The sequence below is a fragment of the Gambusia affinis genome, linkage group LG01, assembly GCF_019740435.1.
Source record: "Gambusia affinis linkage group LG01, SWU_Gaff_1.0, whole genome shotgun sequence".
In the NCBI taxonomy this organism is placed as follows: Eukaryota; Metazoa; Chordata; class Actinopteri; order Cyprinodontiformes; family Poeciliidae; genus Gambusia; species Gambusia affinis.
In genome coordinates, this window is record NC_057868.1 from 43978555 (window position 1) to 43989346 (window position 10792).

A 10792-nucleotide genomic window follows, 5' to 3' on the forward strand; every position below is an offset into this window, starting at 1 on the left:
TGGGCAAAACTGCTTTAATATTCCAAGTAAGCAATGCCCGGCCACTGAAGTAATACATTTGGGTCGACTTATGTTATCACCCTGTGATAAAATAATACGCTGACGACATGCTGACTAATGTTAAAACAGCAAGATAAATGCACGTAGCCACGGTAACCAGTGACAATCTAAAGGCCAGCCAGCTCTTTCTGCAGTCAAGTTGATTGTGCATCTGCTGTGTTTACAAAGAACTTTTCTATTGTTGGGTGTCTTTTTCTCCCTCTTTTGTGACTGTTCTCTAGTTCTCTGTATTTTTTCCATATAAAACACTTTATAAATTTATGTAAATGTTCTTACTGCTGCAGTGGTTGTAACTTACTGGAACGTATGAAATTAACTTCAATATTTTCTACTTGCAGGTGAGGAGAAGGCACCAACTTCAGATAGGTCTGAACAGCCCAGGGCACAACCAAGACTTTTGAGCAGACCAGATCACAGCTCACACAGCAGGAATAACTCTGAGGTTTTACTTTAGAGACATCACAACAGTCGGAGCATCCTAAAGTTGTTAAAAGGGGGAAATTGGGTCCGAATGTGGCATGATTATCTTGTATGAACTAAGCTAAAGCTCCAGGATTTTCATTGTGTGTAACTTGTTTCTACTGTTTCTCTGTTGCTCAGTTTGCCATCCAGTCTGTTTTCTTCCCATGTTCCGAGACCCGCTCTCTGCATTTGTTTTGCAAGTTATTTTACTTTACTAAAATATTCCGTTTCACCACAGTTCTGCTCTGCATTCAGGTCTTTTTTTTCTAACTTAAAACATGACATACGGTGCATAATGAAATTCAGCACTTCGGATTCTCCTATCTGTTGTGTACTGCGGGTTAGCAAACTGACAGGAGGCCAATTCACTGTTTTCCCTTGCTTACAGCAAAGACAGATTGGAAACAAATTTGAAATTCTTCCAGTGGCAAAAATAGACCCGGTTCCGATGTGGAGGCTAAAGCAATAGAACCCATCACTCTTACTGAGGTAGCAGCTGGCAAACTGCAAGCAGCGTGCCTGTGTGTGCTGACTGCATGGCCAGCTAACTGACCAGCAAATCTCTGTGCCTTTTCATATCACACATGATCCACTGACGGTACAGGTCCCGTACGGTTTCAGATCGTGCAGATGAGACTGCGGAACCAACTGAGACTGGTTTCAACATTCATCTGCGTTAAGCATGTGTAGAATAACTGCGTTTAAATGACAAATCTGCATAAAACGTTTCCCAATATCCTGCTAGTGTTGAAAAAACACAATTTCACGGTTGAGGCGTTTCCATTAATTAAATAAGGAATGCAAATAAAACCACACGTGAATGACTAAAGCAGTAAACCACTGCAACACTCAAACCATCTGCCAAAAGTTCTCTGATGGTTCTTTCATTTTGAAAGGTTTAGTCACAGGCCTGGCTTTAGAGAAACGGTGAGTAGCTCCATTATCCACTGATCCTCCAATCGGACTTTTCCACCACAGTGGTTGTAGTGCTTCATAAGGCCTGGTGGTCACAGCAGTTCATCACCACACACACTGAGTGTTTGGTCAAGTCCGTTTCCACATAAACATAATGTGTGATTCTTCAGTTCTTCCCTGTTAGATCCTTCTCTCTTTTGGATTTTGTCAAAAAGTTAAAAGTCATTTATTCTTGGACGTTTTGATTTGTGGTTTTGTTATGGGTTATTTTTTTTATGGTTCATAGTTATTACATTATTAGTTCTATCTGAAACTCTGCCTTCTAAGTTATTCTGGCTATTTAGGTTTCTGGCTCTTCATTGTTTTCTGCTCTCTTTAACTCAGTTCATATCTGTTTTTACATAAGTCAAGGCTGTGTTTTTTTGTTGTTTTTTTTAAATAAGTCTATCTAATGCCACACTTCAGTCATTGTCTGCAGTTTAGCTCTCTGAGATCCACCATAATATTAAAGTTCATTATTCATCCTTTTACTCTTTAATATTCTTTTGTGCTTTGCTAGAAAAAGCAAGTGTATTTGTTTTCCATAAGATTACTTTAGAAACTTTGCTCTATTTACAATAATTTTGCAAATTACAAAATACGTTTGACGCAAATCTTCCTCTGTCTTAATCTGCTGCCTTCCCAGTAAAGGTCTTGCTGATACCGAGTTGCTGCCCAGGAATAGTCGCTTTGAGCTGAGCAGGACCCCTAGAGCCACATTCTAATAAACAGCATGGGGATGTTTAGGACTGCGTGCATGCAAACATCCTGTCTATCTCTCTTTATAACGAGCTCACGCTTTCCTCCGACACAAACTCCCTGTAGTCCAAAACAGCTTTGGACAGCAAACCTGAACAGCCCAGGGCTGCAAGGACATGCTGCTCCAAACTTGATGAAGCATTTATTAATGGACGGCGAGTTTGTCAGTGTGTGTGCCACATTACATGCCTGTGCATACAATTCTGACTTGTGTAAAAGGCTTGGGTGGCCAATGTAAAGAAGTGATTGCACAAAATAATGCGTCTGCTTGGCACAATAAATTTTCATCTACGCATTTTCTTTGATTATCTATATCTATCAAACACACACACACAAACACACACACACAAAGGAGTACGATGCCACAGAGCCTGAGAGGTCCATTTAGAGGCTGTGTGGATTTGATGAGAAGGGCCTTTTGCTTTATTTAGTCAAGTGCTGCCTAATATGATTATGGTCAGCATGCCTCCTGTTCTCTCTCACATTAGAGAACACACTGGGAGCTATTACCCAAGTCCCTGATGACCGACCTCTTTCCTGGAGTGAGAGATACAAGAGACACCTTGGTGGGAAAAGGAAAATATAAAAAATGCACTGTGACTTAAAAATGACCACAGTGTAAAAATCTGCAGACACTCTGCAGAACAGCTTCAAGACGACGCCAATTCATTTGACCTCTTCAGGCATAACTAATAGTCAAGACTCCGCTCAGGCATAACTGATCATCTGTCATTGTCCCACAGAGGTCACAGTTAATGGGATATTGGCAGACAGCGGCCTTGGTGTCCATGCCCAATGAGGAGGGAGCATTATGCATTATAAAAATACTACAGAGCTGGGAGGTGTGGCGTTTCACTGCACATGCTGGAGCTCATAAAGCAGTGACAAATCATGCAGGACGGTTTTACAAGTGCGAGACTTACCCGAGCACCCTGAGCGCTGGTGTAACGGATCACAAACATCTGGTCATTGGGATTTTCTTGGGTTGTACGGACTTTCACTCAGAGGAAAATACAGGACAGTAGCGGTATGATGACACATCCACCTTAAGAGACAATTCAAGGTCTGAATTGACAAGAGAGAGCCTAGAAAAGATTTTTCTCATTTAGGGCAGAAACAATGTCCCAAGTATTAATTTTAGCAAGCAAAGCTGTAGAAAATCCCAGTTTTTTAGTTTTATTTTCCAGGGACACAGTGCCATTTTATAGCACAGTAATTATGTTACCTTCAGTTGTTATAAAAGTCATATTTAATTATTATATTAAATATGTCTTAAATTTAGCGCCCTGAAGTTGGGCCTCTGTCTCTTTAAGAAACTCCTGCTGTTGCTGAAGCTCCACCTTCAGGAAGTCATCACATCTCTCCTCTATTAACGCTTCAACAACATTTGTACCAGCGAAGCACTGAGAAGTGGCTCATATAATGAGCTCAACTGGTGCTCTTTTCCAGATGATGTTTACTAATTTCTTCTGACTAGTCTGTAGGAGCTGAGTGGGTTAGTCTCAGTGTTTTGTGAGGCAGAAGTTTGGAAACTGCAAGGCGGCGCTCAGTCCCCCCAGTCGCTTTGCACAGCTGAATGGTTGCCATGGGAGATCATAGGACTTCTAAAACATGCATGAAAGAATCAAGGCAAGTCTCCAAGTATGTTTTGACATTGGAACAACATTATAAAATGATGTAAAGTTCAAAAAAGTTGATTTTACTTAAAACTGCCCATTTAAAAGATGGTCTCAGAATATACCAGTCCAGGATTGACTTGTTCATGACATGCTGCTGTTTTCATGGTCGTCTAATTCTAAGGTGGTTCCAGAGCCACAGAAGAATTTAACAAGTTCCCTTTTTCTGTTTTCATAAAGAGAATAGCGGTCTTATGAATCTCCTCTTTTTTTCTGTCGTTTCTTTGATGAGGAGTTTCAAACTCGTGCCACCAGACTTCAGCGTACTGTGGACCGTCAATTACACCCCAAATGAAACTATCTGAACTAAGAGAGACACTGTGCAGGCTCTAGATTTTGAAAGTAAGTTTATCCGTAGAGGGACTTAAAGAAGACTTTTACCTTCATTTTATTCCCTAATTTATAATTTCGGGTTTTTTTAGCCTACTGAAAATGGAACCAAGTAAATTTTTCTGAAGCATCTCGATGTGAAGTGGATAGAGATAAACTAAAAATGATTTATAGACTTGGATTGAAAATTTTGTTGTTGTTTTTTTGTTTTGTTTTTATCAAACAATGGTTTCTCTTCAAAGAAAATATAACAATGTAAAAGAGCATATGTTTTTTTAAAAAATATATATAAATAAATAAAAATAAAATAGCAAGTTTCTGCTGGTGTTTTGATCACGTATCCTTGGTGACGGGCTTCAGGTCGAAGAGGCCGGGTTTCCATCGCCCTAATCTTTTGCTCCCTCCTCATATACTCTGTCAGATTCGAGTCAGGACTCTGAATGGGACGCTGGGAAACGCTACCATTAGAGAAATTATGTTGGGATGTAGAGATGGCTTAACATTTAAATCTGCAGAGGCACAAATTCATTTGAGGTTTACTTCATGGCCGTTCAGAAATGAACCTACAGCAGACAGATGGTCAAATGAGTTCTGTTTCGGAGAATCAGAGAAAAATCAGGTGAGAATCAAGCTAACGACTATAATAAGGTGACTGAATCTAGCAATAAGAACTTCCTACATTCTACACATTTCTCTGTTGAGTCGCAGCAGCAAACAAGTACAAGTTTCACTGTGAATCACAGTGTAAAACACAAATATAAGAAAGAGTGAAAAGATGGAGCATTTGGAACAAAGCAGTAATAAAGACCTCTTGGAACTTTGTTTCTTCACTTTGACTGTACCCCATCCTCTGCTTTGTTCCTGTACATTTGGATGTGATGAGTCAGGGGCTCCCTGGGGGCCACTGAGCCCATGTCATTCACATTAGTCCGAGATAACTTTTGCCTCCTGAGATGGTGCATTAGCCTATTGGAAGCAGCCATTAGACGATGGTAAAGTGTGGCAGTAAAGAGATGTACATGGTCAGCAACAACAAACACTAAGATATACTGTGGCTTTCCAACAATGATTGATTGGTATTAAAGGGCTGAAAGTGTGCCAAAGAACATTCAAGCCCACCATTACGCCGGCAGCAGCAGCAGCAGCAGCAGCTTGTGCTGTTGACACAAATCAGGTCGAGTCTATAGATTCATGCTATTAACACAAAATTTGGAGGCTGCCATCTGCTGCTTCAGCAAAAGTGGAGATTTATCAGTCCAGCCTGAGTTCTTTCAGTCTTCGCTGATCAGATGCTTTGGTCAGTCTGTGGCCACTGCAACCCCTGACTTTCGACGGCCCCTTTCTGTTCGGTGCAGCTGCTCTTTTAAAGCGCTTCATACTCTCTTGACATGTTCAAGTTCAAAGACATTTATAACTTCCGTTCTCTTACTTTTGGATGAGAGATTGATATTTGTTTTATTACCAGTGGTGTGGCTGTTCTTCAAGACATGAACAGTTTCATAGTTCCTTTCCGGGGATATGATTTTATTTGGTGTCAACTTTTTGTCATGCTATCATTTTTATTGTAATAACAGAGTTAGTCTCTAATTCTTTTCTACATCTGATTTGAGTGTTCAGTTCTTTTCGGTTTCAGTGTTCAGCCTGGTGATACTCCAGCGCTTCATGTGCAGATGCTTTCCGTGTTTTCCAAAAGCTCTTCTTCCTTTCTAAAGTGTTTTTCCTGGATCACTGGGCCTCAGCGACTCTCCAGCTGACCCCGTTCAAACGGACAGCTGCAGGAGTGAATTTTACATTGGTGCTGAATCTGAACAATGAGTCCAGAGAAGATTCTCTGACTGCAGTCTCTTCGCCTGCAGACGCAGTGCAGGGAGCCGTCACAGGAACTGATGAATATGTTCTTACTGCCCCCCTCTGGTGTCTCTCAGCATTGCATCTTCTAACAATCTGAAGTGAAAATAAAGATATTTTCCATCCCCTATTAAAACCTAAGCAAAATATATCATGTGAAATTCCTCCTTTTTGTTATTATTGATTTGTCAAATAGTTAGGAAAAAAGCAAAAAATCAGTTATCAGGAAAATCTTTTCCAAAAAGGAACTTAAAGGTATTTGATCAAAGTTTAAGTTCTTACAGGTATTTTTGAAAAGTCCTTTGACAAACTAATGGTTTCTTTATAAATGTCCCAATTTTTGTTTTAAGAAAAGTTTGAGACACTGAAGCTGTTTCTGCTTTTCCTGATGTTAATTTACTAATTAAAATATTTTGATAGTCCAGACTCGTAGATGTCGTTTTGTGAATAACTCAACTACACCGGAGTTATTCACTCAGGTTTTTCTGATGGCCAGTGAAAAAGCATCAAAAACTTTGTTCAAAATCAAATTCAAGGTGACTTTTTTTAGTGGGAAAAAGGGAAACAAAATCAAAAATGGTGTAAGAATTTAGATGGAGATGGCAACAAAATTCATACATAATATATAATTTTCTAAAGTACACAAAGACATGCATACAAATAACAATACATTAAAGTGCAGTGTGGGAATATGAAAAAATGTTCTGGATTCAATAAGATATGAACCAAAAGCAAGTAAAATTCTCGGGCAATACAGCAATATTATTATTCTTTCAGCTTTTGGAAAATCGAGTTATCTCCTTAAGTATTTGATAAACCATACCAGATTTATAATAATATGCAAATATACTCATAACCAATACATTTTTCATGTTTAAACAAAAAATATACATAAAACAAACTGGTTCTACTGGGAACTGTTGAAAATCTTAAGACTCCAAACGATTTTTTCTGGGAAAAAAAAAAGCTTCTGCTGCAAACCCTTTATCAGTTCTCCCAATAAATATGCCCAGCACCATATTTTGTCATTTGTTTTGTTTTCTGGCTTTATGGTTGAATTTTTACATCTAACTGGTGTAAATGAGCTGTACTGATGCAAAATGACTGAAGCTGCTGTCAACAGCACTAATCCAATTCTGACAGGAAGTGTTGTTTTCATGTAAGACACATGGAGTCAGGTGAGTCAGGTGAAGAGCTCACCTGGACATTCCAACAGCTCTCCAGCAGACGGTCCAAAGTGTAGAGTCATGTTTACTTAAGATAAGATCCCTGGTGGAGGCCGTGCCTGTCTGCAAGCAGCTTTGGTACCCAGGTGGTGGTTGTGCTTTTTCACTCCATTTGAAAAAAAATAAATAAAAATGTGTTTGGTTGTGTAAAAGAGCTGGTCCTGCCTTCATTTCTGTATCTTTGGCTTCCTTGAAGTAAAGGTGTTGTCACACCAGCCCTGTTGATTCTGTTTTAAATGAACTCCCGTTTATTTGTCTAGAAACTCTAGTTTGTTTGTGGAGGCGTATGGGAAACTTAATTCTGCTGCATAAAGATATAGGAGCAGAATTTAGTTTTTTTTGTTGTTGTTTTTTCACAGATTATCTGTCTCATAATGTACTATCAGGACATAGTGATCGTTTAACAAAGATGTAAGAAAAATTTTTTTATAAGTTATAAACTCCAGCTTTAACGGCTGCTCATACAAAGCACCACCTATTTTCCCAAAGCTCCACCTTGGAGCTTTAGCCTCCAGCCAAGCTCTATCCATCATACGGCTCCTCCAGACTAGTGGCAGCAGCCATTAGTAATCACCTGGTTTACCAATGGCAAATAATTAATTAGTATTGTTGAATAAAAATCTTACAAAATTGCCAGTCCATCACAGAACAACACAGAGTCAGACAGGACAAACAATCATTGACACACACGCACACACACGCACACACGCACACACACGCATACACACACACACACACACACTCACCTAAGGAGAATTTAGAGAGACCAGTCAACCTGACAATCAAGTTTTTGGACTGTGGGAGGAGAGAGAACCCACCATGCACAGGGAGACGATTTAAATGCCATGCCGAAAGACCCCGGGCCGGGAATCAAACCCACAACCTTCTTGCTGCAAAGCAACCGTGCTACCCAATTTATGTATTCAAAAAGATATTTTAAGAAGTAATTTGCAGAGGACATGAGATTCTGTAGCTGTAAACGAGAAGTGAATGAACTTTGACTTTGTAACAACAGCAGTCAGTGCTAAACAAAGTTTCAAACTGTCCCTTCAGTGACAAATAACATTCAAACAGTAAAGGTTGTTTTTATGTGACAAAAGGAAAAGATGTGTAAAACAAACCTTTGCAGCATAGAGCAAAGGCTGAAAGGGTGAAACCTGAAGGAAGACATTTTAGATGTAAAAAAATGTAACTTGGGGTTAAATGTAGCATAATGTGCTTCATAAATATGTAAACATGGACTTACATAGAATTGAGTACACCTAGTCCTACACCCTAGTAGGCGTGCGGCTAGGGGTAGCAGTAAAACTAGTAGACCTGACTAAATATTTCACATCAATCTATAAAAACAGCAAATATTTACACATTCACCAACAACTTGTTCATTTGAAATTAGGCTATCTGTTACATTTCAGGTCAAGGTTGTACTCATGTCAAGTTTTTAAATATTATTTTGTTTATATTTAGAAAGTTATTTTAGCCAAACTAATTTTCTATCTGAATCTGCTCTTACTAAACACACAAGTGACCTGTAAAACATTTCGTCACCGATGTTGTCTATCATGTTCCCAAAGAGTTTACCTATTTTAAAGGAGCACAGAGGCACTTTTCAACTGACCAGGGTAGTAATATTAATAGTAAGAGAGGGAGAGTGCAAAAATATTGAAAAAGATTGGTTGACTTTGTGGGTCTATATTTGTTTTAGTTATGTAAGCTCAGCCCTTTGGAAACACAGTGATACTCCTGATGTAAAGTGTTTTTTTTTTTTTTGCTGTTTTCGATTGTCTTCAGAATATTTTGTCTTCACTCCATCATTTATGGGTAAACAAACATTATGTCGGCGTTGTCAGGTGACTGATCGCATCCTATTGTCCACAGATATCCGTCAATAGTCCTGCACTCTAACACATGCACAAACATGGATTATCAGTCGTCTGTGCGTCTTCGGTTTGTCTCCTCTGACCCATATCGGTGTTTGTCTTCTCAAAGAAGCAAGCTCCAAATCAGAACAACATGGTCCAGTTGTTCTGGACACCAGCAGGCAACAAAATACATAAAAAATTGTCACTGATGCCAGAAAAAAACCAAATTGGTTATGGAATATAGGCAAGCGTGCGGAAAGTACCTGTACGTGTCTCCTTTGGTTTTGTCTCTGATGATGGGAACCTCTGTTTGCAGCAGAAGCGACAGCTGGCTGTGAGGCTGAACTGTGGGTAAATGATCTGTGTAAATTAGCCTTTTATGGTGCTTTGGGGAAAGCAAGATGTTTCACGCCCTATTTAACTCTTCATCATTGTTTGGACAAAAGAAAAGGCTCAACCTGCAGAGGATTAAATTGAGTAATGACAAGTAATTGCATTCAGCGTTATCAGATACGATGGAACTCGTGGGACGGGATCACTGCGCAGGACAGGCCGGTGTGGAATCCCAGGCTTTAACTGAAGCTTAATTTAACGCTCTAAAAGTTGTTTTGAGTACACCTTCTTGATGCTGGATGTAAATGTAGGAAATAAACCTGAAAGGTGATGGTCTGCATGATCTTGGATGGAGGACGGGGAAGCGGTGGCAACAGTTGCATGATATGGAGCTCATGCAGCCAGTCATTCTACATCTGAATGTCAACCTGTATAGTAACTTCTAGCCCTCTGTCAATTTTCCTATTGCTTTAGGTTTTTCTCCTTGTGTTTTCCACACCTGGTGGCAAGCTAGAGGCTGCTTGTGTTCTCTAAGGTTTTTCCCAAAAATCTCACCTGGAGATGGAGTAGAGAATGGAGTCGAAAGAGAATAGAGAGCCACAGATGCAGCTCAGATGACAAATGGGTAAAAATATGAAAAGGAAAGGCAATTAAAACTGCAGTATATAACATACTGTCACAACGTTCGCCATGTTGTGACAGTATGTTGTGAAACAGATAATTGCCTCCACTTCCTCCCTGTTCTATTATTGCCATCTGAAGAAGTGAACCGCTCCGATCAAAACAACCAATCAGAGCCAGGAGGAGGGACTTAGCGCTGTCAATCAATCTCATGTAGTCTCTGCAAGATGTGCTAAAAGAATAGAAACAACTTACCATTATAGGAAATCTATTCATACACCATCATGCCAAGGCTGGCTAGCCCTAGCATTCATGACAGGCTATGCTAGCTGTAGCAGAAAGCAAGTGGAGGAAAAGGGGGGCAAGGAATTTGTTGTGATTTAAATAAACTGTATTTAAATGAGTAGCAGCTCTACACGGAGGGTGACTGACAAGGCTAAGACACGCCTCCTGACTCTGATTGGTTGTTTCTAGTTTCTAGTTTCTTGCTAAACTTCTCTATCTCTTGAATTAGAAATGATTTTGAATAAGTTAAAACTATTTCCAAAAGCTTTCAGTGTTGTGAAATTAAGTTATGAAATGTTTGTATGTTTTTTTGTTGTTGTTCTGCTTTTTTTTTTTTTTTTTTTTTTTTTGCTTCCACCTTGTTTGTGTGCTCAAA

General features: G+C 39.5%; 1 long non-coding RNA gene across 1 annotated transcript; it reads right to left on the bottom strand.

Moving 5' to 3' along the window:
• Window positions 1-9213: 9213 nt before the first annotated feature.
• On the bottom strand, window positions 9214-10487 carry LOC122836653. The gene is made up of 3 exons (XR_006371591.1): window positions 10387-10487; window positions 9441-9522; window positions 9214-9342 (listed from the first exon to the last, which is right to left on the bottom strand). It is a non-coding gene; the product is annotated as an uncharacterized LOC122836653 (long non-coding RNA).
• Between the last annotated feature and the right edge of the window lie 305 nt (window positions 10488-10792).